At 40.1% G+C, this 6,003-nt stretch overlaps 1 long non-coding RNA gene across 1 annotated transcript in view; it reads left to right on the forward strand.

Moving 5' to 3' along the window:
* Positions 1-6,003, forward strand: part of LOC117947508 — a 1,113,976-nt gene that overhangs the window by 890,174 nt on the left and 217,799 nt on the right. The gene's annotated exons all lie outside the window — the stretch shown is intronic.

Raw genomic sequence — 6,003 nt, forward strand, 5'->3', positions numbered from 1 at the left:
AGGGAGGAGGCGAGCTGAGAGGATGAGCCAAAGAGGGGTACATTAAAGCTGATAGACAGGGATGTGAAGAGAACAGGGAAGGCAAGAAAGCAAAGGATAGACATTGAGAAAGTGAGCATGGCAGTGTCATGGAGGATGAAGAATGTGACAATGGGAAGCAGATGTGTTTACATGCTCCTCATCCGTCGGCTGTTTCCCCTTGTTGCCTGACAGAAAAACTGCCAGGCAGGAGTCACAACAGGAGCTGGAGAAAATACATGTCTGCTCAGATAAGCGTGCACATGGCACATAATAAAACATAAACAGTGAGCTACAACTGGGCAAACAGCAGCAGGGCAAGTTTAAACCCCAGGGCATGACAGCAGCTGCATGCTCTGCTGCAATCACTCGGGAAACAGCAAGCCCTGTCCCATTGGGGACCTGGAGAGGACACAGCAGAGGGGGGAGCATGACGAGATGAAATGGAACTAAATAGGAGGGGTTGCAGATTGCTGTAATGCTCGGTAATGATACCTGAGATCAACCATGATAAATAGTTATGTAATCCCATGAAACAATGTTACAGAATCAAGTGACATCCACACACAAATCACATGAGCATTGGGGCTTTTCTCTTCTATTTTTGCACATGCTTTTTACACATGCATGAGACAGCACATACAGTAGGCCTAGTCTCTCACACTCACACTCACACACACACACACACACACACACACTCACACACACACACACACACACACACACAAATGAGCGCAGAGGAAGTGTGGATGAAAAGTGCAACACGATTCTGATCCAGTGAAAGCCATAAATGTAGTTATTCAGCTATTTCCTGATGCAGATTCCAGTTTAAGACACTCTGTAGGGAGAAGTGCACTGACACAGACTCACAAGCAGCACAAAAAGGAAGAGGTGACACAAATGACATCAGAGTCTTTGAGTGGCACTCTCAAGGGATTGCGTGTAAATGAAATAATAAGGCATGTGTGTGCTGGCGTGTGTTGTATGCACATCCCGAGAGGACTCTTGAGATCTTAAGAGCTGTCCTCTGTGTGAGTCTGACAGCCAAGTGACATTGGTGTTAGCATACCAAAGCCTTGTGTTTTACAGACTCCATTAAGATGTGGCTACCCCATCCGGGCTCTGTGCCTCTGCCAAGCCTCTCACACACAAACACTGCAACTACTGTTACACAGCAGGAGAGAAAGCAGGGCCATTTCCAGAGAGGATAAATGGAGGTGCACAATTTCATATGCAGTACATTGCATGAATTACTGCTATTTCAATCTGTTCCCTTATGTTTTGCAGAGGAAAAACATTGTAGGAAGAGGCACACAAATTCTGTGGAATACATTACATATGCATATTCCATCAGGGCCACTTTGGATTTCCTTTTCCGAGAGCATAATTCAATTATCAGCTGTCACTTCTGTTGACTAGCGGATATGCAGAGTTAATGTGCTAAATGCCACAGGGCTGGAACTGCTCTGATTCAATGAATCTTAAGTGACCCCTCGTCAAAGCATCCCATTTGGCTGTTTTTTTTCTTCTGGGTGACAGGCTGGACAATCCCAACAAGCATCATCTTTGTCTCGGATTCCGGATGTGAACATTCTTACACGCACACACAGAGTGATAAGAATGGAAAGTGGGACTATTATAAGAAGTCTAGAGGAATCTGGGCCTAAGATGCTGGGGTTTTGTTGGCTACTATGGATCACAAGAACCACAGCCCAGTGTCAGAGGCACAAACACAGAAAATAATCGATATAATCTATATCAAATATCTATATCCTTGCTTACAGTGCAGTTACTCAGTGCTCATACAGGCATTAATTATTCAGACTATGAGGAAACTTAGTTAAGGATGGCCTTTTTTAGGATGACTTTCAAACAGTTTCTGCCATTATATGAAGTTAATGAGAGAAATATTCTTAATTTTTGCAATCTTGGACTCACTCAATGAACGTAACCTAGTCTTAGCTACTGTCATTACTTCTTATAAAGACTGACCACACTGTGAGGAAATGCTTGGTTATGGTCACCGGTTCCAGGAAAGCACACTGAAAGCAGATTAACCTCATTATGCACACAGAACAAAAAGACAAGCAGGAACAAGGTGCTGTATTTTACAAGTTTCATTTTATTGGTGTACTTTGACAATAACAATGATGGTATAAAAGAAAATCTCCATCATACAAATTTTTATAATCAAAAGATAATATGCCGATACACAAACGGATCAACATAAGGCTGACATCAAGTTTTGACAAGTGGCTTCAAATGGCTTCAATTCAAGGAGAATTGCTCTCCTGACAATCAGAGTAGATATATTTTTAATTGAGCTATGTGGATCTTTTATTTTTAAAGTAAGCTTTCATACAAAAAATAATTTGTGTCAATTTTAGAGTGGATTGTGTCGCTGGTTTGGGTGCCTGTGATTCATTGCATTGTAAGCATACGGTGTTTTTGGCTGACACATCGCTATTCTGCAGTGCTCTGTTCCTCTGACCTACACCTTACCCAACCTGCTGTCACTATCAAAGAGACATCGCATTCACAATCAATGACACTGAACTTCCTGTGACTGCGTCTGCCATGATATGGCTCTTCTACTGCTCCAGCATTTTAAGTCCAACACCTCAGAGATTGTGAGAGGAATCTAAAATGTTAGGTATGAGGATATTTTTAATAACTATAAAAAAAAAGAAAAAAGGCTGTGCTGGGAAGCAGTGATGTAAAAACATTGATGTCGCTGTGTAAGCTTCACTAGCACTTGAATGGCACCAGATGAACCCCCGAATCACTCCAAAGCCTTGTTCTTTATGCTAACATCTGTAGCAATTTAAGACCTCGAAGAACTTCTAAAACACTACACACAACAATATTTACAATGATAATTTTCTTGATATGAGCTGTTTTCAATTTAAATATTTTTGCTTATAAAAAAAAAAAGAAACCGAGTGAAAAAACACTGCAATAAATTAAAAAGCTTTAAGGCTGCCAGTTTTGTCAGATGCCCAAAGTCCGGGTCCCGTCATTTAAACTGGTACAGTATGGATCAGAGCAGGTGAGATTATGGTACAATGAAGCCTCTTTAGTGAGTAGAAGGCTTGGTTTTAGTCTCACAAACTTAAAACAGTACATTTCCTGTTTTACATAAAAAAGCAAGAGAGAGCTGACTGATTTGGCCCAGTTACTTATTGATAGTGAAAAACATATCTTGTTGATTATGGTGTTGGCTGATGAAGCTGCTCGTCAGCCTAATACTGACTCTTAGAATATCTATGTCATCCAGAGGACATCTGTATATTGTACCTGGATCTTCACCTGAACACTTAAACTAAAACCATTTGGCTTTTGCTATATGTCCATCTAGCTTTCCTTTTAAAGCCATGAAAACAAGAAAAGAGAATAATATACAGTGTATCATGTAAGTGTCGAGAACTAGAAAAAAGAACCTGTGAGTTGTTAACAACCAGGCAACTATAAATCATTTTCATATCAGTGCTGAAAAAACAAATTAAACTCAAAATATAGATGGAGGACAAGTTAGACCTCGGAAAGGTTAAGCCATTTCTTCAAACGCACATGGAAAAGAAAACACAAATGCTGCTACTGTTCAGGACTTCCACTGGGCACCTTCTGTGTATTTGGCTAGGAGGTAAACACACATTTCTTTTTGTGGCAATGAATCAGAGCAACAAATATCCAAATAAGCTTCATCTGGCAGGATGAAAAGGCAACAGGTTTACAAATGTGTGGATTTAAAAACACTGAATATATTTTTCCACCAATGTGCAGTAGAGGGATGTTTTGCCTGTTGATACTAGCCTTTATGATGTTAAGTATGGTTCCAGTAAGCAGGTAGAGAAACACTCCCTCAGAGGGAGCTCTGGGAGGTCAGCACCATTGATTATCAATTAATATAAAGGAGGTGCGCAGTGAAAGACGGTGAAGACTAGCAAATTCTGATTAGGCATTTGGCTCTTCCTGTGGTTTTCACACAAAATGGCCTCCTCCAACGTGTCTATTCAGCAGATGAATACACATGTCCATTTCATAAAAACCAGCTATTTATTTCTTTAGAGGAAATCTGCGGCTTAATAAAATAAAACAGCTTTCTGTTTACACAGACCTGAACCTCACAATCCCACATAAATACACATAACTACAAGTTTCAGTGCATCTAACACAGTCTGTCATATATCACCTATTAAATCATCACATCAACCGCAAGAAAAGAAAAAAACCTGAACAATTACAATAAGAAAATAATCCATAAAAGATCAAATAAATAAAATGAGGTCCAGCCTCTTTACTTCCTATTTCATTGTGGAAACACAACAGTTTGTCAACCACCCACAGTTCCCCCAAAAGATACATCTTAACAAATGCATACAAGGCGATTTGTGTGAAATGAAGTAGCTGCATGACTAGAGGACAAGACAGTGAAGAGAAAGTGTCTGCATGTTTCAATTTTTTTTTTTTTTTTTTTTTTTAATTAACTATGTTTACAGTAATGGGATATTTTACTCAAAATCAACACTGTTAAACACAAATCGGAGTAGGGGCATTTTAGCAACAGCCGTATTGAGTGCTGTCAGTCTGTGTCAATGCACAGTGTTAGGCTGCATGCCAACCAAACTGAAAATTCTAAATCCATAAACATCTTGAAGTTTGATTTAGGCAAACAAACTCCCTGGCCAAGTTTGGCCAGAAACAAAGCTAATCAATGGTTTGTTACGTGACATGTAAGATAAGCATTCAGATCCGCTTTCCCCTACCATGTCTAGATAAAGAAGTGTCTTTAAAAAAAAAGAAAAAGAAGAAAGGCAGCCATACATTGATTGTTGAAGATACAGTTCTCACAGCACCCATGGTGGAGGGAGGCTGTCAAACAGTATTACAAACACTAGACAATCTGAAAAAAAACAAAGCAAAAGCTTCTGTAAACACAAGTAACAGGGACAGCAATCAAGTATTCTCTACCTTCAATTCTCTCCTGTAAAAAAATCAAGGTGAATGAATGTTAAGGATGTGCTCTAAAAACAAAACGGAAATTGTTCATCTCTTCCTAGCCTAGACTTGCACACCGCACACAAAGTGAGGTTTGAAGTCAGTCAGTCACAGGTTCAGGAGTGACGTCTCCTAGAGGTCACCCTCAAGAACTTACACTAACAATAGGATACACACAGGCCATTTGCATACCTCTCCCTTACGTGTATATACACACAGATACACAAAGGTTCTGAAAGGGTGGGATGTTTGCTTAGGCAAAGGTGTGGTGAATGTGAAGTTTGCATACGCAGTCACTCCTTCTCTGTCGTCCAATCAGGGCATGCTAGCACCCGTGCTATTGCATCTGTATGGTGAGGAAGGTCTAAGTTCTGCCGTCTGATATTACAGCTTATTGCTAAAAGGATGAGCATTGCTCTCCAACATATAGCCACATGCAGGCAGCCAAAACATCCAATTCAACTATGCAAACACAAACGTCCTAGTCTTCAAATGGTATGTTCCCAGGACAAAATGTAGTTGGTGAGAGATGATTAAGGTATTAGTAATCTCTAAAGTTAGGATAAACTATTTCACATACAGTATACAGGACTGAACACTCACACTTTATATCATTTTCTCTGGCTTGCTTCACTTGTAGATTTGGCAAACCTTCTGCAGAACCAGCTGCAAGAGTCCACTCTGTTTAAAAGTTGCTGTATCGTGTGGGCATGCAAATGTTTTCACAGGCTTGCTGCATTTATGAAAATAGGAAGTGCAAGAGAAAAGTAAAAATCAAAGCCTCGGGGACCAGGTCAGCAAATGTAAGTCAAACTATTGTGTGTGTGTGTGTGTGTGTGTGTGTGTGTGTGTGTGTGTGTGTGTGTGTGTATGTGTGTATGTGTGCGCGCGCGTGTGTGTATTATGGCCTATTTTTTAATAAACAAGCACAACAGTGTAGGGCTGAGCTAATGGTTGACTGAATTAGAAAATGAATGAATGAATGCT

This window comes from Etheostoma cragini, chromosome 7, assembly GCF_013103735.1.
Source record: "Etheostoma cragini isolate CJK2018 chromosome 7, CSU_Ecrag_1.0, whole genome shotgun sequence".
NCBI lineage: Eukaryota > Metazoa > Chordata > Actinopteri > Perciformes > Percidae > Etheostoma > Etheostoma cragini.